We start from the raw sequence: 22,006 nt of genomic DNA, 5'->3' as shown, positions 1-22,006 counted from the left end.
GTCCCGTCACCGTGCGGGGGAATCGCAGCCACAGACCCGCGTCCCGTCACCGTGCGGGGGAATCACAGACACAGACCCGCGTCCCGTCACCATGCGGGGTAATCGCAGGCGCAGACCCGCGTCCCATCACCGTGCAGGGGAATCGCAGGCACAGACCCGCGTCCCGTCACCATGCGGGGGAATGGCAGACACAGACCCGCGTCCCATCACCGTGCGGGGGAATCGCAGGCACAGACCCGCGTCCCGTCACCGTGCGGGGGAATCGCAGTCACAGACCCGCGTCCCATCACCGTGCGGGGGAATCGCAGGCACAGACCCGCGTCCCATCACCGTGCGGGGGAATGGCAGACACAGACCCGCGTCCCATCACCGTGCGGGGGAATGGCAGACACAGACCCGCGTCCCATCACCGTGCGGGGGAATCGCAGACACAGACCCGCGTCCCATCACCGTGCGGGGGAATCGCAGGCACAGACCCGCGTCCCGTCACCATGCGGGGGAATCGCAGGCTCAGACCCGCGTCCCGTCACCATGCGGGGGAATCGCAGGCACAGACCCGCGTCCCATCACCGTGCAGGGGAATCGCAGGCACAGACCCGCGTCCCATCACCGTGCGGGGGAATCGCAGGCACAGACCCGCGTCCCGTCACCATGCGGGGTAATCGCAGACACAGACCCGCGTCCCATCACCGTGCGGGGGAATGGCAGACACAGACCCGCGTCCTGTCACCGTGCGGGGGAATCGCAGGCACAGACCCGCGTCCCATCACCGTGCGGGGGAATCGCAGACACAGACCCGCGTCCCGTCACCATGCGGGGTAATCGCAGACACAGACCCGCGTCCCATCACCGTGCGGGGGAATGGCAGACACAGACCCGCGTCCTGTCACCGTGCGGGGGAATCGCAGGCACAGACCCGCGTCCCGTCACCGTGCGGGGGAATCGCAGGCACAGACCCGCGTCCCGTCACCGTGCAGGGGAATCGCAGACACAGACCCGCGTCCCGTCACCGTGCGGGGGAAGCGCAGGCAGAGACCCGCGTCCCGTCACCGTGCGGGGGAATCGCAGGCACAGACCCGCGTCCCATCACCGTGCAGGCGAATCGCAGACACAGACCCGCGTCCCGTCACCGTGCGGGGGAAGGGCAGGCAGAGACCCGCGTCCCGTCACCGTGCGGGGGAATCGCAGACGCAGACCCGCGTCCTGTTTCTGTGTTGGGGGAATCGCAGACACAGACCCGCGTCCCGTCACCGGGCAGGGGAATCGCAGGCATAGATCCGCGTCCCGTCACCGTGCGGGGGAATCGCAGACGCAGACCCGCGTTCTGTCACCGTGCGCGGGAAGCGCAGGCACTGTCCCGTCACCGTGCGGGGAAATCGCAGGCGCAGACCCGCGTCCTGTCACCGTGCGGGGGAATCGCAGACACAGAGCCGCATCCCGTCACCGTGCGGGGGAATCGCAGACACAGAGCCGCATCCCGTCACCGTGCGGGGGAATTGCAGACACAGACCTGTGTCCCGCCACCGTGCGGAGGAATCGCAGGGACAGACCCGCGTCCCGTCACCGTGCAGGGGAATCGCAGGCACAGACCTGTGTCCCGTCACCGTGCGCAGGAATCGCAGACCCACGTCCCGTCACCATGCGGCGGAATCGCAGGCACAGACCCGCGTCCCGTCACCGTGCGGGGGAATCGCAGGCACAGACCCGCGTCCCGTCACCGTGCGGGAGAATTGCAGGCACAGACCCGCGTCCCATCACCGTGCGGGGGAATTGCAGACACAGACCTGCGTCCCGCCACCGTGCGGAGGAATCGCAGGGACAGACCCGCGTCCCGTCACCGTGCGGGGGAATTGCAGACACAGACCCGCGTCCCGTCACCGTGCGGAGGAATCGCAGGGACAGACCCGCGTCCCGTCACCGTGCAGGGGAATCGCAGGCACAGACCTGTGTCCCGTCACCGTGCGCAGGAATCGCAGACCCACGTCCCGTCACCATGCGGCGGAATCGCAGGCACAGACCCGCGTCCCGTCACCGTGCGGGGGAATCGCAGACACAGACCCGCGTCCCCTCACCATGCGGGGGAATCGCAGACACAGACCCGCGTCCTGTCACCGTGCGGGGGAATCGCAGACACAGACCCGCGTCCCATCACCGTGCGGGGGAATCGCAGACACAGACCCGCGTCCCGTCACCGTGCGGGGGAATCGCAGGCACAGACCCGCGTCCCCTCACCATGCGGGGGAATCGCAGACACAGACCCGCGTCCTGTCACCATGCGGGGGAATCGCAGACACAGACCCGCGTCCCGTCACCGTGCGGGGGAATCGCAGACACAGACCCGCGTCCCGTCACCGTGCGGGGGAATCGCAGACACAGACCCGCGTCCTGTCACCGTGCGGGGGAATCGCAGGCACAGACCCGCGTCCCGTCACCGTGCGGGGGAATCGCAGACACAGACCCGCGTCCCGTCACCGTGCGGGGGAATCGCAGACACAGACCCGCGTCCTGTCACCGTGCGGGGGAATCGCAGCCACAGACCCGCGTCCCATCACCGTGCGGGGGAATCGCAGACACAGACCCGCGTCCCGTCACCGTGTGGGGGAATCGCAGACACAGACCCGCGTCCCGTCACCGTGCGGGGGAATCGCAGACACAGACCCGCGTCCTGTCACCGTGCGGGGGAATCGCAGGCACAGACCCGCGTCCCATCACCGTGCGGGGGAATCGCAGACACAGACCCGCGTCCCGTCATCGTGCGGGGGAATCGCAGACACAGACCCGCGTCCCATCACCGTGCGGGGGAATCGCAGACACAGACCCGCGTCCCGTCACCGTGCGGGGGAATCGCAGACACAGACCCGCGTCCCGTCACCGTGCGGGGGAATCGCAGGCACAGACCCGCGTCCCGTCACAGGGCAGGGGAATCGCAGGTGCTGATCCATGTTCCATTTAAATAAATAGCCTCTCAAATATCCGTTGGCTCTCACATGTTCATTTTAAATGAGCAGCGATACACGTATTTAAACATATTGAAACTTCCACTTGTTTAAAATGTTCTGGCTCGGATTATACACTGAAAGGAATCCTTTCGATCAATGCTTGAGAAATGGTCGGTCTTACTCCTGCCCTATCGCAGGTGGGTCGTGAAGATCCCACGAGCACTGTTGGAAGAGGAGGGACTGAGGGAAGAGGTCTCCCCGCTGCCCTGGGACCGACGACTCCAACCCCGACCGACACCCACCAAAACAAAAGCAACAGCAGCTCGCTGCTGCTTGTGGGATCTTGCTGTGCGGTCACCTCGTGGATCACGGTCAGAGGGCGTGCACCCCCGGCGACTTGGGCTGCGTGTTTGTGTTTCGTGACTGCCCCTTGCCCCCGGGGATCTCTTCCCCACCCCGCCCCCCAACTCTCCATAGAACTGAACACTGAGCCACGGCCCTCTTGGCGAGGGTGGGATGAGGGATATGGGAATGTTGGGATCAGTATTAACACAGGAGGAGCATTGAATGTACAGCACGATACCAGCCACACAAATACCGCGGTCACAAAAGCCGGTCAGAGGCTGGGTATTCTGCGGCAAGTGTCTCACCTCCTGACTCCCCAAAGCCTTTCCACCATCTACAAGGCACAAGTAAGGAGTGTGATGGAATACTCTCCACTTCCCTGGATGAGTGCAGCTCCAACAACACTCGAGAAGCTCGACACCATCCAGGACAAAGCAGCCCGCTTGATCGACACCCCGTCCACCACCTTAAACATTCACTCCCTCCACCACCGGCGCACCGTGGCTGCAGTGTGGACCATCTACAAGATGCACTGCAGCGACTCGCCAAGGCTTCTTCGGCAGCACCTCCCAAACCCACCACCTCCACCACCTAGAAGGACAAGGGCAGCAGGCGCACGGGAACACCACCACCTCCAAGTTCCCCTCCAAGTCACACACACCATCCTGACTTGGAAACATATTGGCCGATCCTTCATCGTCGCTGGGTCAAAATCCTGGAACTCCCTCCCTAACAGCGCTGTGGGAGCACCTTCACCACACGGACTGCAGCGGTTCAAGAAGGCGGCTCACCACCACCTTCTCAAGGGCGATTAGGGATGGGCAATAAATGCTGGGCCTCGCCAGCTACGCCCACATCCCAGGAATGAAAACAAAAATCTGGGTCAAAAAACCCCTACAGTCCCTCCTCACACCAGGACCTGCCGCAGATAGGTAACAGCCGCTGCCATTTTACGCACAGTAAGATCTCAGAGACAGCGATGGGATAATGACCAGTTTAAAAGGAATGCCCCAATCATGATAACTCCCTCTACACTGTCCCCATCAAACACTCCCAGGGCAGGTACAGCACGGGTTAGATACAGAGTAAAGCTCCCTCTACACTGTCCCATCAAACACTCCCAGGGCAGGTACAGCATGGGTTAGATACAGAGTAAAGCTCCCTCTACACTGTCCCATCAAACACTCCCAGGGCAGGTACAGCACAGGTTAAATACAGAGTAAAGCTCCCTCTACATTGTCCCCATCAAACACTCCCAGGGCAGGTACAGCACGGGTTAGATACAGAGTAAAGCTCCCTCTGCACTGTCCCATCAAACGCTCCCAGGGCAGGTACAGCACGGGTTAGATACAGAGTAAAGCTCCCTCTACACTGTCCCCATCAAACACTCCCAGGGCAGGTTCAGCACGGGTTACATACAGAGTAAAGCTCCCTCTACACTGTCCCATCAAACACTCCCAGGGCAGGTACAGCACGGGTTAGATACAGAGTAAAGCTCCCTCTACACTGTCCCATCAAACACTCCCAGGGCAGGTACAGCATGGGTTAGATACAGAGTAAAGCTCCCTCTACACTGTCCCATCAAACACTCCCAGGGCAGGTACAGCACAGGTTAAATACAGAGTAAAGCTCCCTCTACATTGTCCCCATCAAACACTCCCAGGGCAGGTACAGCACGGGTTAGATACAGAGTAAAGCTCCCTCTACACTGTCCCATCAAACACTCCCAGGGCAGGTACAGCACGGGTTAGATACAGAGTAAAGCTCCCTCTACACTGTCCCATCAAACACTCCCAGGGCAGGTACAGCACGGGTTAGATACAGAGTAAAGCTCCCTCTACACTGTCCCATCAAACACTCCCAGGGCAGGTACAGCACGGGTTAGATACAGAGTAAAGCTCCCTCTACACTGTCCCATCAAACACTCCCAGGGCAGGTACAGCATGGGTTAGATACAGAGTAAAGCTCCCTCTACACTGTCCCATCAAACACTCCCAGGGCAGGTACAGCACAGGTTAAATACAGAGTAAAGCTCCCTCTACATTGTCCCCATCAAACACTCCCAGGGCAGGTACAGCACGGGTTAGATACAGAGTAAAGCTCCCTCTGCACTGTCCCATCAAACGCTCCCAGGGCAGGTACAGCACGGGTTAGATACAGAGTAAAGCTCCCTCTACACTGTCCCCATCAAACACTCCCAGGGCAGGTTCAGCACGGGTTACATACAGAGTAAAGCTCCCTCTACACTGTCCCATCAAACACTCCCAGGGCAGGTACAGCACGGGTTAGATACAGAGTAAAGCTCCCTCTACACTGTCCCATCAAACACTCCCAGGGCAGGTACAGCATGGGTTAGATACAGAGTAAAGCTCCCTCTACACTGTCCCATCAAACACTCCCAGGGCAGGTACAGCACAGGTTAAATACAGAGTAAAGCTCCCTCGACATTGTCCCCATCAAACACTCCCAGGGCAGGTACAGCACGGGTTAGATACAGAGTAAAGCTCCCTCTACACTGTCCCATCAAACACTCCCAGGGCAGGTACAGCACGGGTTAGATACAGAGTAAAGCTCCCTCTACACTGTCCCATCAAACACTCCCAGGGCAGGTACAGCACGGGTTAGATACAGAGTAAAGCTCCCTCTACACTGTCCCATCAAACACTCCCAGGGCAGGTACAGCACGGGTTAGATACAGAGTAAAGCTCCCTCTACACTGTCCCATCAAACACTCCCAGGGCAGGTACAGCATGGGTTAGATACAGAGTAAAGCTCCCTCTACACTGTCCCATCAAACACTCCCAGGGCAGGTACAGCACAGGTTAAATACAGAGTAAAGCTCCCTCTACATTGTCCCCATCAAACACTCCCAGGGCAGGTACAGCACGGGTTAGATACAGAGTAAAGCTCCCTCTGCACTGTCCCATCAAACGCTCCCAGGGCAGGTACAGCACGGGTTAGATACAGAGTAAAGCTCCCTCTACACTGTCCCCATCAAACACTCCCAGGGCAGGTTCAGCACGGGTTACATACAGAGTAAAGCTCCCTCTACACTGTCCCATCAAACACTCCCAGGGCAGGTACAGCACGGGTTAGATACAGAGTAAAGCTCCCTCTACACTGTCCCATCAAACACTCCCAGGGCAGGTACAGCATGGGTTAGATACAGAGTAAAGCTCCCTCTACACTGTCCCATCAAACACTCCCAGGGCAGGTACAGCACAGGTTAAATACAGAGTAAAGCTCCCTCTACATTGTCCCCATCAAACACTCCCAGGGCAGGTACAGCACGGGTTAGATACAGAGTAAAGCTCCCTCTACACTGTCCCATCAAACACTCCCAGGGCAGGTACAGCACGGGTTAGATACAGAGTAAAGCTCCCTCTACACTGTCCCATCAAACACTCCCAGGGCAGGTACAGCACGGGTTAGATACAGAGTAAAGCTCCCTCTACACTGTCCCATCAAACACTCCCAGGGCAGGTACAGCACGGGTTAGATACAGAGTAAAGCTCCCTCTACACTGTCCCATCAAACACTCCCAGGGCAGGTACAGCACGGGTTAGATACAGAGTAAAGCTCCCTCTACACTGTCCCCATCAAACACTCCCAGGGCAGGTACAGCACGGGGTTAGATACAGAGTAAAGCTCCCTCTACACTGTCCCCGTCAAACACTCCCAGGGCAGGTACAGCACAGGTTAGATACAGAGTAAAGCTCCCTCTACCCTGTCCTCATCAACACTCCCAGGGCAGGTACAGCACGGGTTAGGTACAGAGTAAAGCTCCCTCTACACTGTCCCCATCAAACACTCCCAGGGCAAGTACAGCACGGGTTAGATACAGAGTAAAGCTCCCTCTACACTGTCCCATCAAACACTCCCAGGGCAGGTACAGCACGGGTTAGATACAGAGTAAAGCTCCCTCTACACTGTCCCATCAAACACTCCCAGGACAGGTACAACACGGGTTAGATACAGAGTAACGCTCCCTCTACACTGTCCCATCAAACACTCCCAGGGCAGGTACAGCACAGGGTTAGATACAGAGTAAAGCTCCCTCTACATTGTCCCCATCAAACACTCCCAGGGCAGGTACAGCACGGGTTAGATACAGAGTAAAGCTCCCTCTACACTGTCCCATCAAACACTCCCAGGGCAGGTACAGCACGGGTTAGATACAGAGTAAAGCTCCCTCTACACTGTCCCCATCAAACACTCCCAGGGCAGGTACAGCACGGGTTAGATACAGAGTAAAGCTCCCTCTACACTGTCCCATCAAACACTCCCAGGGCAGGTACAGCACGGGTTAGATACAGAGTAAAGCTCCCTCTACACTGTCCCATCAAACACTCCCAGGGCAGGTACAGCACGGGTTAGATACAGAGTAAAGCTCCCTCTACATTGTCCCCATCAAACACTCCCAGGGCAGGTACAGCACGGGTTAGATACAGAGTAAAGCTCCCTCTACACTGTCCCATCAAACACTCCCAGGGCGGGTACAGCTGGAAAGGGCAGTGTGCGGGACTGATGGGCGCGGGCATGATGGTAGGAGGCGTGGGGGGGGGCACAATCGCGATGCCCTCTGCAGTCAAATATCCCGCTGTCTTTCAGCCATCCTGATAGATAAATTACGGCCCCCCCTCACGCGTGGGAACCCTGTACCCCAAGCAAGAGTCAGCACCTTCTGGGGATCGAAGCGAGAGTGGGGTTAAACATGATACGTGAAGACCTCCCCGGTCGAATAGCTCAAGGCAATTATTATCTGATGCACACGGAGCCCGCATCTGAAACAGATATATCGGTAGAGAGAACGAGCGCAGCCCTGTAGTTTGAATAGCAGATCCCCTCTCAGTCTGAGGTCGCATTTCCCCTTACGCTTTTGATTGCCCCAATGTGAGATTTTGGGATCACTCACCGGACTGCGCTCGCCGCCTGCTGCCCACCTGGGTCCAGTTCCAAGCTCCGTCACTCACCCGCGCCCGGCCCACGGGGAGAGGGCCTTTGGAGAGCTCCACCATCTCCCGGAGCTACTTCTTCCTTTCTTGAGGTCCACAGTTACCCGGGGAAGAATATGAAGCTGTTTCACCTCTGAGTGAGGACTCCCTGCTGACATCAGAGGGGGCAAGGAAAGTCCGCTCCGATTGGCTGTGCCCCAGCTCTGTGCTCCCGTCCAACATTTTCTATTGCCTCCATCTTCATTCCTGTTAAACAAGAAAGTCTCGTTCGAATGGGTCAGGAACCGGTGGAATTAACACTGTCCCCGCACTGCTCACTCTCCGCCTCACACTCCCGCTCGCTCACTCGGTCCTCCTCCTACTCATTACCATTGCCGAATCCCCCACCATCAACATCCTGGGGGTCACCATTGACCAGAAACTTAACTGGACCAGCCGTGTAAATGCCGTGGCTACACGAGCAGGCCAGAGGCTGGGTATTCTGCGGCGAATGTCTCATCTCCTGACTCCCCAAATCCTTTCCACCATCTACAAGGCACAAGTCAGGAGTGTGATGGAACGCTCTCCACTTGCCTGGATGAGTGCAGCTCCAACAACACTCGAGAAGCTCGACACCATCCAGGACAAAGCAGCCCCGCTTGATCGGCACCCCGTCCACCACCTTAAACATTCACTCCCTCCACCACCGGCGCACCGTGGCTGCAGTGTGGACCATCTACAAGATGCACTGCAGCAACTCGCCAAGGCTTCTTCGGCAGCACCTCCCAATCCCGCCACCTCTTCCACCTAGAAGGACAAGGGCAGCAGGCGCACGGGAACACCACCACCTCCAAGTTCCCCTCCGAGTCACACACACCATCCTGACTTGGAAATATATCGGCCGTTCCTTCATCGTCGCTGGGTCAAAATCCCGCCTCACCACAACGCCTGTTAAAGAGCTTTTAAGCAGGCGACATTTCTCTGACGTTGTACATCCTCGAATGGTCACTGGAGGGCAACCGACCTCCAGAGAATGGGAAAGAGAGACAAAGAGAGAGAGAGACTGAGTGAGTGAAAGAGATAGAGACAGAGACAGACAGAAAGAGAGAGAGAGACAGAAAGAGAGAGACAGAAAGAGAGAGAGAGACAGAGTGAGTAAAAGAGACAGAGAGAGAGACAGAAAGAGAGAGAGAGAGACAAAGAGCGAGAGAGACTGAGTGAGTGAAAGAGACAGAGAGATAGAGAGAGAGAGTGAGTGAGAGAGACAGACAGAGACAGAAAGAGAGAGAGAGAGAAAGAGACAGAGAGAGAGAGACAGAGTGAGAGAGACAGAGAAAGAGACAGAGAGAGAGAGAGAGACAGAGAGAGAGAGAGACAGAGTGACAGAGACAGAAAGAGAGAGACAGAGAGAGAGAGAGAGACAGAGTGAGTGAGAGAGACAGAGTTAGTGAAAGAGACAGAGAGAGAGAGACAGACAGACAGAAAGAGAGAGACAGAAAGAGAGAGAGACAGAGTGAGTGAGAGGGTGGAAGAGAACGCAAAGGAGGGTAGGTAGGACAAAGGGACAATGAGGGATGGATAGATAGGTCGGGCGAGAGGGAGGGAGGAGGAAAGGGAGAAGGAGATGGAGAGAGTGGAGTCGAGGAGGGAATCAGCTGGGCTGAATGTATGGTGTTATTACCTGACGTGGAGTTTGAACTCTAAACCCTAACCCTATGGTATCTGGTTAATAAATACTAAATATTAAACACTTACATTGCAGTAACTGACTCCCAGCTCCTATCGAAGGAAAGACTCCCATTTCTCCAGCACCTTTCACCACCTCAGGACGCCCCAAAGCGCTTCACAGCCAATGAAGGACTTCTTTTGAAGTGTGGTCACTGTGGTAATGTAGGAAACGTGGCAGCCAATTTGCGCACAGCAAGCTCCCACAAACAGCAATGTGATAATGACCAGATCATCTGTTTTTCAGGACACCGGGGAGAACTCCCCCCTGCTCTTCTTCCAATAGTGGCCGTGGGATCTTTTACATCCACCCGAGAGGGCAGACGGGGCCTCGGTTTAACGTCTCATCCAAAAGACAGCACCTCCGACAGTGCGGCACTCCCTCAGTACCGCCCCTCCGACAGTGCGGCGCTCCCTCAGTACTCTCCCTCCGACAGTGCGGCGCTCCCTCAGTACCGCCCCTCCGACAGTGCGGCGCTCCCTCAGTACCGCCCCTCCGACAGTGCGGCGCTCCCTCAGTACCGCCCCTCTGACAGTGCGGCGCTCCCTCAGTACCGCCCCTCCGACAGTGCGGCGTTCCCTCAGTACTCCCCGTCCGACAGTGCGGCGCTCCCTCAGTACAGCCCCTCCGACAGTGCGGCGCTCCCTCAGTACCGCCCCTCCGACAGTGCGGCGCTCCCTCAGTACCGCCCCTCCGACAGTGCGGCGCTCCCTCAGTACCGCCCTTCCGACAGTGCGGCGCTCCCTCAGTACCGCCACTCCGACAGTGCGGCTCTCCCTCAGTACCGCCCCTCCGACAGTGCGGCGCTCCCTCAGTACCGCCCCTCCGACAGTGCGGCTCTCCCTCAGTACCGCCACTCCGACAGTGCGGCTCTCCCTCAGTACCGCCCCTCCGACAGTGCGGCTCTCCCTCAGTACCGCCCCTCCGACAGTGCGGCGCTCCCTCAGTACCGCCCCTCCGACAGGGATTGTCTGAGGAATGCAATTGTGGAGAAGAAGTGTTTTGTTAAATAAATATCAAGGTTATAATCCTGCCTGTCGCACACCCAGCCTCTCTCTGACCACAGTTAGAATCTCTCACTTGCTGCTGGATTAGGATCTGAGTCAATACAGAGGCAGGAAAGGATTTTTTTCGCAAAAGAAATGTTGTATTCGCTCCAAAAAAAGTTCAGGAAAACTTTTTTCTTTTCTGCCCCTCCGACGCCCCCCCCGCTCCTTTAAGAAGTTCGCTGAACTTTTTCCTCCTTCCCCCCCCCCGCCCCTTTAAGAGGGAGTTTCGGCCGAAGCCCGTTCGCCAAACTGTGCATTGTGGGAAGGCGGAGGACTTTCGCGGCTCGTCCGATCTCCGCGAGCCCGAAATAGAGAGAGTGTGAGAGAGAGATAGAGGGAGTGTGTGAGAGAGAGAGATAGTGTGAGAGAGAGAGAGAGAGAGAGAGAGTGATAGAGGGAGTGTGAGAGAGATAGAGGGAGTGTGAGAGAGGGAGAGAGAGAGATAGAGAGAGTGTGAGAGAGATAGAGGGAGTGTGAGAGAGAGAGAGAGAGAGAGTGAGTGATAGAGGGAGTGTGAGAGAGAGAGAGTGATAGAGGGAGTGTGAGAGAGAGAGAGAGAGAGAGTGAGAGAGATAGAGGGAGTGTGAGAGAGAGAGAGAGTGTGAGAGAGATAGAGGGAGTGTGAGAGAGAGAGGGAGAGAGAGAGAGTGATAGAGGGAGTGTGAGAGAGAGAGAGAGAGTGATAGAGGGAGTGTGAGAGAGAGAGAGAGAGTGTGAGAGAGAGAGAGAGTGTGAGAGAGTGTGAGAGAGATAGAGGGAGTGTGAGAGAGAGAGAGAGAGAGAGTGATAGAGGGAGTGTGAGAGAGAGAGAGAGAGAGAGTGATAGAGGGAGTGTGAGAGAGAGAGAGAGAGAGTGTGAGAGAGTGATAGAGGGAGTGAGAGAGAGAGAGAGAGAGTGAGAGAGATAGAGGGAGTGTGAGAGAAAGAGAGAGAGAGTGTGTGAGAGAGTGATAGAGAGATAGAGGGAGTGAGAGAGATAGAGAGAGTGGTAGAGGGAGGGAAACAGAGAGAGAGAGAGGGGGAGGGAAAGATAGTGAGGGAGTGAGAGAGAGGGATAGAGAGGGAGGGAGAGAGAGGGAAAGGGAGAGAGCAACAGAGAGAGAGAGCGAGCGACAGACAGAGAGAGAGGGAAAGCAAGGGAGAGAGAGAGAGAAAGAAAGAGAGAGAGGACGAGACAGAGAGTGACAGAGGGGGACAGAGGGAGGGCAATGGATGGCCAATCTTCATGGAGGGTTTAAGGGGGTTCCCCTTGCCTCAGCTGGACGACCCACCATGTCTATGATCCTCGGATCCTCGCTGCCGCGGCGCCTGCGGAGGTCCAATCACTTGCAGAGGGCGCTGCTCCTGGCCCTGGCCGCCTACGGGATCAAGAGGCTGTGCCCCGCCATCTGGAGGAGGCTGCTGAAGGCCAGGGCGGGGGCGGCCGTTCCAGGGGAGCCTCCGGCCAGCTGGGCGGCCCGGGCGGAGGGCAAGGCCCAGAGAAAGTCCCCGGCCCTCAACAGGGAGTTCCTGGCCCAGCTGCTCCGGCTGCTGAAGATCCTCTTCCCCAGGTTCTGGTGCCGGGAGCTGGGGCTGCTGGGGCTGCACTCGGTGGCCTTGATCTCGCGGACCTTCCTCTCCATTTACGTGGCCCACCTCGACGGCAAGATTGTCAAGAGCATCGTCCAGAAGAGGCCCAAGAACTTCATCTGGGAGCTGAGCCAGTGGCTGCTGATCGCCATCCCAGCCACCTTTGTCAACAGTGTCATTCGTTACCTGGAGGGCAAGCTGTCCCTGGCCTTCCGCTCTCGTTTGGTCAACCACGCCTACCAGCTCTACTTCGACCACCAGACCTACTACCGGGTCAGCAACATGGACAGCCGCTTGGCCAATGCCGACCAGTCCCTGACCGAGGACATCCTGATGTTCTCCGCCTCGGTGGCCCACCTCTACTCCAACCTGACCAAGCCCATCCTGGACGTGACGGTCAACGGCTATACCCTGCTGCGGGCGGCCTGGGCCAGGGGGGCCCAGACCTCGGGCCCCACCGCCATCGCCGGGCTGGTGGTGCTGCTGACCGCCATGGTGCTGCGGGCGTTCTCGCCCCGCTTCGGCCGGCTGGTGGCCGAGGAGGCGCGCCGGAAGGGGCAGCTCCGTTACATCCACTCTCGGGTCATCGCCAACTCGGAGGAGATCGCCTTCTACAGCGGGCACAAGGTGGGCGCTAGACCGAGGTGTGTGTGTGTCTCTTTCTCCCTCCTTCCCACTGGGGTCCAGGCTCCACGCGCACCCAACCGTGAGCCCAGACGGTGAGTGGCGGCCGGGGCTATTCGACTACGTCAGCATCACCACCGACCCCGATCCTGTCCTTCCCCTCCACCCAGCGCCCTGTGTCACTGACTGTATCTCTACTGATGTTAATCCAGCTCCCTCACACTGTCACTCAGTAACCCCTCTCCCCCAGCGCCCTGTGTTACTGACTGTATCTCTACTGATGTTAATCCAGCTCCCTCACACTGTCACTCAGTAACCCCTCTCCCCCAGCGCCCTGTGTCACTGACTGTATCTCTACTGATGTTAATCCAGCTCCCTCACACTGTCACTCAGTAACCCCTCTCCCCCAGCGCCCTGTGTTACTGACTGTATCTCTACTGATGTTAATCCAGCTCCCTCACACTGTCACTCAGTAACCCCTCTCCCCCAGCGCCCTGTGTTACTGACTGTATCTCTACTTATCTCTACTGATGTTAATCCAGCTCCCTCACACTGTCACACAGTAACCCCTCTCCCCCAGCGCCCTGTGTCACTGACTGTATCTCTACTGATGTTAATCCAGCTCCCTCACACTGTCACTCAGTAACCCCTCTCCCCCAGCGCCCTGTGTTACTGACTGTATCTCTACTGATGTTAATCCAGCTCCCTCACACTGTCACTCAGTAACCCCTCTCCCCCAGCGCCCTGTGTTACTGACTGTATCTCTACTGATGTTAATCCAGCTCCCTCACACTGTCACTCAGTAACCCCTCTCCCCCAGCGCCCTGTGTCACTGACTGTATCTCTATTGATGTTAATCCAGCTCCCTCACACTGTCACTCAGTAACCCCTCTCCCCCAGCGCCCTGTGTTACTGACTGTATCTCTACTGATGTTAATCCAGCTCCCTCACACTGTCACTCAGTAACCCCTCTCCCCCAGCGCCCTGTGTCACTGACTGTATCTCTATTGATGTTAATCCAGCTCCCTCACACTGTCACTCAGTAACCCCTCTCCCCCAGCGCCCTGTGTCACTGACTGTATCTCTATTGATGTTAATCCAGCTCCCTCACACTGTCACTCAGTAACCCCTCTCCCCCAGTGCCCTGTGTTACTGACTGTATCTCTACTGATGTTAATCCAGCTCCCTCACACTGTCACTCAGTAACCCCTCTCCCCCAGCGCCCTGTGTTACTGACTGTATCTCTACTGATGTTAATCCAGCTCCCTCACACTGTCACTCAGTAACCCCTCTCCCCCAGCGCCCTGTGTTACTGACTGTATCTCTACTGATGTTAATCCAGCTCCCTCACACTGTCACACAGTAACCCCTCTCCCCCAGCGCCCTGTGTTACTGACTGTATCTCTACTGATGTTAATCCAGCTCCCTCACACTGTCACTCAGTAACCCCTCTCCCCCAGCGCCCTGTGTTACTGACTGTATCTCTACTGATGCTAATCCAGCTCCCTCACACTGTCACTCAGTAACCCCTCTCGAGCCATCAGAGAGTGCTGTGAGTTTGGGTAAGTGTGAGAGTTCTTTAATTGTTATTTCTCTTTACATCATTCTTGATAAGATTACTTAAGCAGTTTAAGTAAAGGGGAAAAGTTAAATATTTGGGATTCTGTTGGTTTAAGTAAAACAAGGTTACACTGCAGTAGGAGTAAATTGGCACAGCAGGCAGTGGAAACCAGTTTTTTAACCAATCCGCAAGGGTGACTCATTTGGCTGTAAACAAACAAACAGTATAAAAAGACCAGTCCTAGTGCGAGCAAGCACTGAGTGCGAGCCATCAAAGAGTGCTGTGAGTTTGGGTAAGTGTGAGTTTAGGGTAAGTGGGGTGTTAGGTGCCCTTTTCAAACTTTAACTCTGTGGGTTGTAGTTAATAATGCCTTTCTGGTGCAGAGTGACTGTTGGTAAACCATTTAACTGGTGTAACTAGAGGGATTGATTTAATTTAAATCCAATTAATTAAAGGGGATACTAGCATCTAAAATCGGGCAGAGGGTGTCCATAACTAACAATAAAAAATTTAATTAATTACATAGAATGGAGCAGGTGATGTGTTACTGTTGCGAGATGTGGGAGCCGGTGAACCCCATTGAGGCTCACGGTGATTACGTCTGTGACAAGTGTCTGCTGCTACAGGAACTCCAGCTCCGTGTTGATGAGCTGGAGTCTGAGCTACAGACACTGCGACACATCAGGGAGGGGGAGAAGTACCTGGACTGTGTGTATCAGGAGGTGGTCACACCTATGAAGTTAATTAATTCAGATGTAGCCGATGGTCAGGGACAGGACGGTGTGACTACGAGTGAGGCAGGTACGGGGATCCAGGAGGTAGAGCTGGAGGAGCCGCAGCCCTTGCTCTTGTCTAACAGGTTCGAGGTTCTTATTCCCTGTGGGGACGGGAGCAGGGACTGCAGGGAGGATGAGCAACCTGGCCACAGCACCGTGGAACGGGGGGCCATTCAAGAGGGGGGAGTAAATAGAAATGTTGTAGTGGTAGGGGATAGTATTATTAGGGGGATAGATAGAGTTCTCTGCAGCCGAGAGCGAGAGTCCCGAAGGCTGTGTTGCCTACCCGGTGCCAGGGTTAAGGACATCTCCTCTGGGCTGGAAAGAAACTTGCAGTGGGAGGGGGTGGATCCAGTTGTCGTGGTCCATGTTGGTACAAACGACGTAGATAGGACTAGGAAGCCGGTTCTGTTAAAGGAGTATGAGCAGCTAGGGGTCAAATTAAAAAACAGAACCTCAAAGGTAATAATCTCTGGATTATTACCTGAGCCACGAGCGAATTTGGCTAGGACAAATAAAATTAGAGAGTTAAATGCGTGGCTCAAAGACTGGTGTGGGAGAAATGGGTTTTGCTTCCTGGGACACTGGCACCAGTACTGGGGCAGGAGGGAGCTGTTCCGTTGGGACGGGCTTCACTTGGCCAGTGCTGGGACTAGAGTCCTGGCGGATCATATAACTAGGGCTGTAGAGAGGGCTTTAAACTAACTAGTGGGGGGGAGGTTCCTAGAGAGCAAATAATAAAAATGACAACAGAGAAGGTCATAGACTTAGGTAGCAGTGGGGAAATTAAAAACCAGAGCGTGTCAGGAAGGGGCAGAAAGTATGGAGTAAAAGGTAAAGTAATAAAAAGTGCAAAAGCAGGAACTAAGTGTCACAAAACATATTTGAAAGTTCTCTATCTGAATGCACGTAGCATTCGTAACAAAATAGATGAGTTAATGGCACAAATAACTACATATGGGTATGATCTTGTGGCCATTACAGAAACATGGCTGCAGGATGACAATGCCTGGGAATTAAACATACCAGGTTATTTAACGATCAGGAAGGACAGGCAGGAAGGAAGGGGAGGTGGGGTGGCTATGTTAATAAAGGAAGGAATCACTGTAATACAGAGAAATGATATTGGGTCAAAAGATCAGGATAATGAAACCGTTTGGGTGGAGGTAAGGAATAATAAGGGGAAAAAAACACTAGTGGGCGTAGTCTATAGGCCTCCGAACAGTTGCAACTCTGTTGGACGGAGTATCAATCAGGAAATAGTTGAGGCTTGTAATAAGGGAACATCTATAATTATGGGGGATTTTAACTATCATATTAATTGGACAAATCAAATTGGGCAGGGCTGCCTTGAGGATGAGTTCATTGAGTGTATTAGGGATGGGTTTCTTGAGCAGTATGTAACTGAACCGACCAGGGGGCAAGCAACCTTAGATCTGGTCCTGTGTAACGAGACAGGATTAATTAAAAATGTCCTAGTAAAGGATCCCCTTGGAATGAGTGACCATAACATGGTTGAATTCCATATTCAATTAGAGGGTAAGAAGGTTGGATCTCAAACAAGCGTGCTAAGCTTGAATAAAGGAGACTATGAAGGTATGAGAGCGGAATTGAGTAGAGTGGATTGGGAAAATAGATTAAAGGGTAAGACGATACATGATCAGTGGTGTACATTTAAGGAGTTATTTTACAACTTCCAAAAAATATATATTCCACTGAGAAGAAAAGGGTGTAAAAGAAAAGACAGCCATCCGTGGCTAAGTAAAGAAATTAAGGATAGTATTCGACTAAAAACAAGGGCATATAAGGTAGCCAAATCTAGTGGGAGGATAGAGGATTGGGAAAACTTTAAAAGACAGCAAAAAATAACAAAAAGACTGATTAAGAAAGGGAAGATAGATTATGAAAGTAAATTAGCAAAAAATATAAAAACAGATAGTAAGAGTTTTTATAGTTATATAAAAAGAAAAAGGGTGGCTAAAGTAAATGTTGGTCCCTTAGAGGATGAGACCGGGAAATTAATGGTGGGAAATATGGAGATGGCAAAAACACTGAATGAATATTTTGTATCAGTCTTTACAGTAGAAGACACTAAGAATATCCCAACACTGGACAAACAGGGGGCTATACGGGGGGAGGAGCTAAACACGATCAAAATCACTAAGGAAGTGGTACTCGGTAAAATAATGGGACTCAAGGCGGATAAATCACCTGGACCTGATGGCTTACATCCTAGGGTCTTGAGGGAAGTGGCGGTAGGGATTGTGGATGCATTGGTAATAATTTTCCAAAACTCCCTGGACTCAGCAAAGGTCCCGGCAGACTGGAAAACTGCTAATGTAACACCCTTATTTAAAAAGGGCAGTAGACAGAAGGCTGGAAACTATAGACCGGTTAGCCTAACATCTGTGGTAGGTAAAATTTTGGAGTCCATTATTAAGGAGACAGTAACAGGACATTTGGATAATCATAATTTAATAGGACAAAGTCAGCATGGTTTTATGAAGGGGAAGTCATGTTTGACAAATTTGCTGGAGTTCTTTGAGGAAGTAACATATAGGGTGGATAAAGGGGAACCAGTGGACGTAGTGTATTTAGACTTCTAAAAGGCATTTGACAAGGTGCCACACAAAAGATTATTGCTTAAGATAAAAAATCACGGGATTGGGGGTAATATTCTGGCATGGATAGAGGATTGGCTCTCTAACAGAAGGCAGAGAGTTGGGATAAATGGTTCATTCTCAGACTGGCAATCAGTAACTAGTGGTGTTCCGCAGGGGTCAGTGCTGGGTCCCCAACTCTTTACAATCTATATTATCGATTTGGAGGAGGGGAGGAGGGGACCGAGTGTAACATATCAAAGTTTGCAGATGATACTAAGATGGGAGGGAAAGTAGTGAGTGAGGAGGACATAAAAAACCTGCAAGGGGACATAGACAGGCTAAGTAAGTGGGCAGAGATTTGGCAGATGGAATACAATACTGGAAAGTGTGAGGTTATGCACTTTGGCAGGAAAAATCGTAGAGCAAGTTATTATCTTAATGGCAAGAAACTGGAAAGTACTGAAGTACAAAGGGATCTGGGGGTCCTGGTGCACGAAACTCAAAAGGTTAGTATGCAGGTGCAGCAAGTGATTAAGAAGGCCAATGGAATGTTGGCTTTCATTGCTAGGGGGATAGAATATAAAAATAAGGAGGTATTGCTTCAGTTGTACAAGGTATTGGCGAGACCGCACCTGGAATACTGCATACAGTTTTGGTGTCCATACTTAAGAAAAGACATACTTGCTCTCGAGTCAGTACAAAGAAGGTTCACTCGGTTAATCCCGGGGATGAGGGGATGGACATATGAGGAGAGGTTGATTAGATTGGGACTCTACTCATTGGAGTTCAGAAGAATGAGAGGCTATCTTATTGAAACATATAAGATTGTGAAGGGGTTGGATCGGGTGGATGCGGGGAGGATGTTCCCGATGATGGGTGAAACTAGAACTAGGGGGCATAGTCTTAGAATAAGGGGCTGCTCTTTCAAAACTGAGATGAGGAGGAACTACTTCATTCAGAGGATGGTAGGTCCATGGAATATGCTGCCCCAAAAAGCTGTAGAAGCTACATCATTACATAAATTTAAAACAGAAATAGACAGTTTCCTAGAAGTAAAGGGAATAAAGGGTTACGGGGAGCGGGCAGGAATTTGGACATGAGTCTAGGTTCGGATCGGACATGGCCCTGTGGGTAGCGGAGTGGGCCCAGGGGCAGTGTAGCCTGATCCTGCTCCTATTTCGTGTGTCTGATTCTGTTAGATTCAGGAGATGGTTCTGTGATAGTAGATTGGCGGTTAGGATCAGATCAGCCATGATCTTATTGAATGGCGGAGCAGGCTCGAGGGGCCGATTGGCCTACTCCTGCTCCTATTTCTTATGTTCTTATGTTCTTATGTACTGATGTTAATCCAGCTCCCTCACACTGTCACTCAGTAACCCCTCTCCCCCAGCGCCCTGTGTTACTGACTGTATCTCTACTGATGTTAATCCAGCTCCCTCACACTGTCACTCAGTAACCCCTCTCCCCCAGCGCCCTGTGTTACTGACTGTATCTCTACTGATGTTAATCCAGCTCCCTCACACTGTCACTCAGTAACCCCTCTCCCCCCAGCGCCCTGTGTTACTGACTGTATCTCTACTGATGTTAATCCAGCTCCCTCACACTGTCACTCAGTAACCCCTCTCCCCCAGCGCCCTGTGTTACTGACTGTATCTCTACTGATGTTAATCCAGCTCCCTCACACTGTCGCTCAGTAACCCCTCTCCCCCAGCACCCTGTGTTACTGACTGTATCTCTACTGATGTTAATCCAGCTCCCTCACATTCCGTGAGGCCTGACACCGAGGCCTGACACCGAGGCCTGTCACCGAGGCCTGTCACCGAGGCCTTTAAGCGAGGCCGGTTACCGAGGCCGGTCACCGCGAGGCCTGTCGCCGAGGCCTGTCACCGAAGCCTTTAAGCGAGGCCGGTCACCGAGGCCTGTCGCCGAGGCCTGTCACCGAAGCCTTTAAGCGAGGCCGGTTACCGAGGCTGGTCACCGCGAGGCCTGTCACCGAGGCCTGTCTCCCTCGAGTAGCGAGGCCTCCATTTCTGGCCGTGCGAGCCCCCCCTCGGGTGAGCGCTGTCGGCTGACTCTCGGCCTTCTTGTTCTCAGGTGGAGCTGGCGCTGCTGCGAAGCTGTTACCAGGCGCTGGCCTCGCAGATCAACCAGATCCTGCTGAAGCGGCTGTGGTACGTGATGCTGGAGCAGTTCCTGATGAAGTACCTGTGGAGCGCCTCGGGCCTAGTCATGGTGGCCGTGCCGGTCATCACCGCCACCGGCTACTCCGAGACTGGTAAGGCCCAGAGCGGGAGGATTGGGGGGGGTGAGGGTGAAGGCCTCTCGACACAGGGAGATCCCAGATACCGGAAAGAGAGGGGGGGAGAGGGAGGGGGGGAGAGAGAGCGGGGGGGGAGAGGGGCGAGAGAGAGAGAGAGGGGGGGAGAGAGAGAGAGAGAGGGGGGGAGAGAGGGGAGGGGGGAGAGAGAGAGCGGGGAGGGGGGGGAGAGAGAGAGAGAACACAATACAGAAACACACTCAGAACCAAAAAAGAGCAGTATATTAAGAATACACTCAGCTCCATTGAGGAATCCATTGATTCAAATTGTTTCTGGGACAACTGGAATACATTACACAAAAAACAACACGATGAATTGGCCATTCAAAATGGAGACACATGGGAAAACCACTTTGAAAAATTATACCAGAAAAACACACTAAGGCCAGAGCAACACCAAATATGCAAAAAACTGGAAAAGCTCGAAATGGCCATAAAAGATAACCAAAACCCGCTAGACTCCATAATAACAGAAAAAGAACTTTTTGAAAAACTCAAGGACCTGAGACCAGGAAAAGCTTGCGGTGCAGACGGCATACTAAGCGAGATGATTAAACACACAGACGATAAAATGAAACTGGCTATCCTAAAACTCTTCAACTTGGTTCTGAGTGTCGGTTACTTCCCTGATATCTGGAACAAAGGACTCATAACGCCCATATACAAAAGTGGGGACAAAGTCGACCCAAATAACTACCGAGGCATCTGTGTAAACATTAACCTGGGGAATGTATTCTGTAGCATCATAAACAAAAGACTTATAAACTTCCTTGAGGAGCACAATGTCTTGAGTAAAAGCCAAATTGGATTCCTGCCAAACTATAGAACAACAGATCATATCTTCACCCTACAGACCCTAATTGACAAACACGTCCATCAAAACAAAAGCAAAATCTACGCATGCTTTATAGATTTCCAGAAGGCTTTCGATTCCATCTGGCACGACGGTCTATTCCTGAAACTTATCGAAAGTGGTGTAGGGGGAAAAACATGATGTAATTAAATCAATGTATACAAACAACAAATGTGCAGTTAAAATTGGAGACAAACAAACAAAATACTTCCCACAGGGGCGGGGGGTGACGCAGGGCTCGCCCATCTCACCGACACTCTTTAATATTTACATAAATGAATTGGCAAAACTACTTGAACAATCTACAGCACCCGGCCTCACCCTATATGAATCCAAGGTTAAATTCCTCCTCTATGCAGATGACCTGGTTCTGCTGTCACCAACTAAGGAGGGTCTACAGCAGAACCTGGATCTGCTGGAGTCGTTCTGCCAGACCTGGGCCCTGACAATAAATCGCACAAAAACCAAAGTCCTTGTGTTCCAGCAAAGATCCAAACATCAGGGACCCAGAATAAATTTCACACTAGGAACAACCAAAATTGAACACACCACTAACTACACATACTTGGGCTTAAAAATCAGTTCTACGGGAAATTTTCATCTGGCTGTGAATGAACTGAAAGAGAAAGCAAGAAGGGCTTTCTATGCCATTAAAAAATCAATCCAAATAGAAATCCCAATTAGCATTTGGCTCAAAATTTTCAAATCAG

General features: G+C 53.4%; 1 pseudogene across 1 annotated transcript; it reads left to right on the top strand.

Annotated features, from left to right (window-relative positions):
* The first annotated feature begins 11,239 nt into the window (after nt 1–11,239).
* LOC147086737 (ATP-binding cassette sub-family D member 1 pseudogene) lies at nt 11,240–21,192 on the top strand (annotated as a pseudogene). Its single transcript, XR_015075708.1, has 3 exons — nt 11,240–13,189; nt 20,221–20,431; nt 21,185–21,192. The product of XR_015075708.1 is annotated as an ATP-binding cassette sub-family D member 1 pseudogene (transcript).
* The last annotated feature ends 814 nt before the right edge of the window (nt 21,193–22,006 follow it).

Source organism: Somniosus microcephalus, unplaced genomic scaffold (genome assembly GCF_052327205.1).
Source record: "Somniosus microcephalus isolate GS21.2 unplaced genomic scaffold, FLI_Smic_1.0 unresolved_chr7, whole genome shotgun sequence".
NCBI lineage: Eukaryota > Metazoa > Chordata > Chondrichthyes > Squaliformes > Somniosidae > Somniosus > Somniosus microcephalus.
The sequence above is the reverse complement of the archived record's forward strand: the minus strand, read 5'-3'. Positions and strand labels throughout refer to the sequence as shown.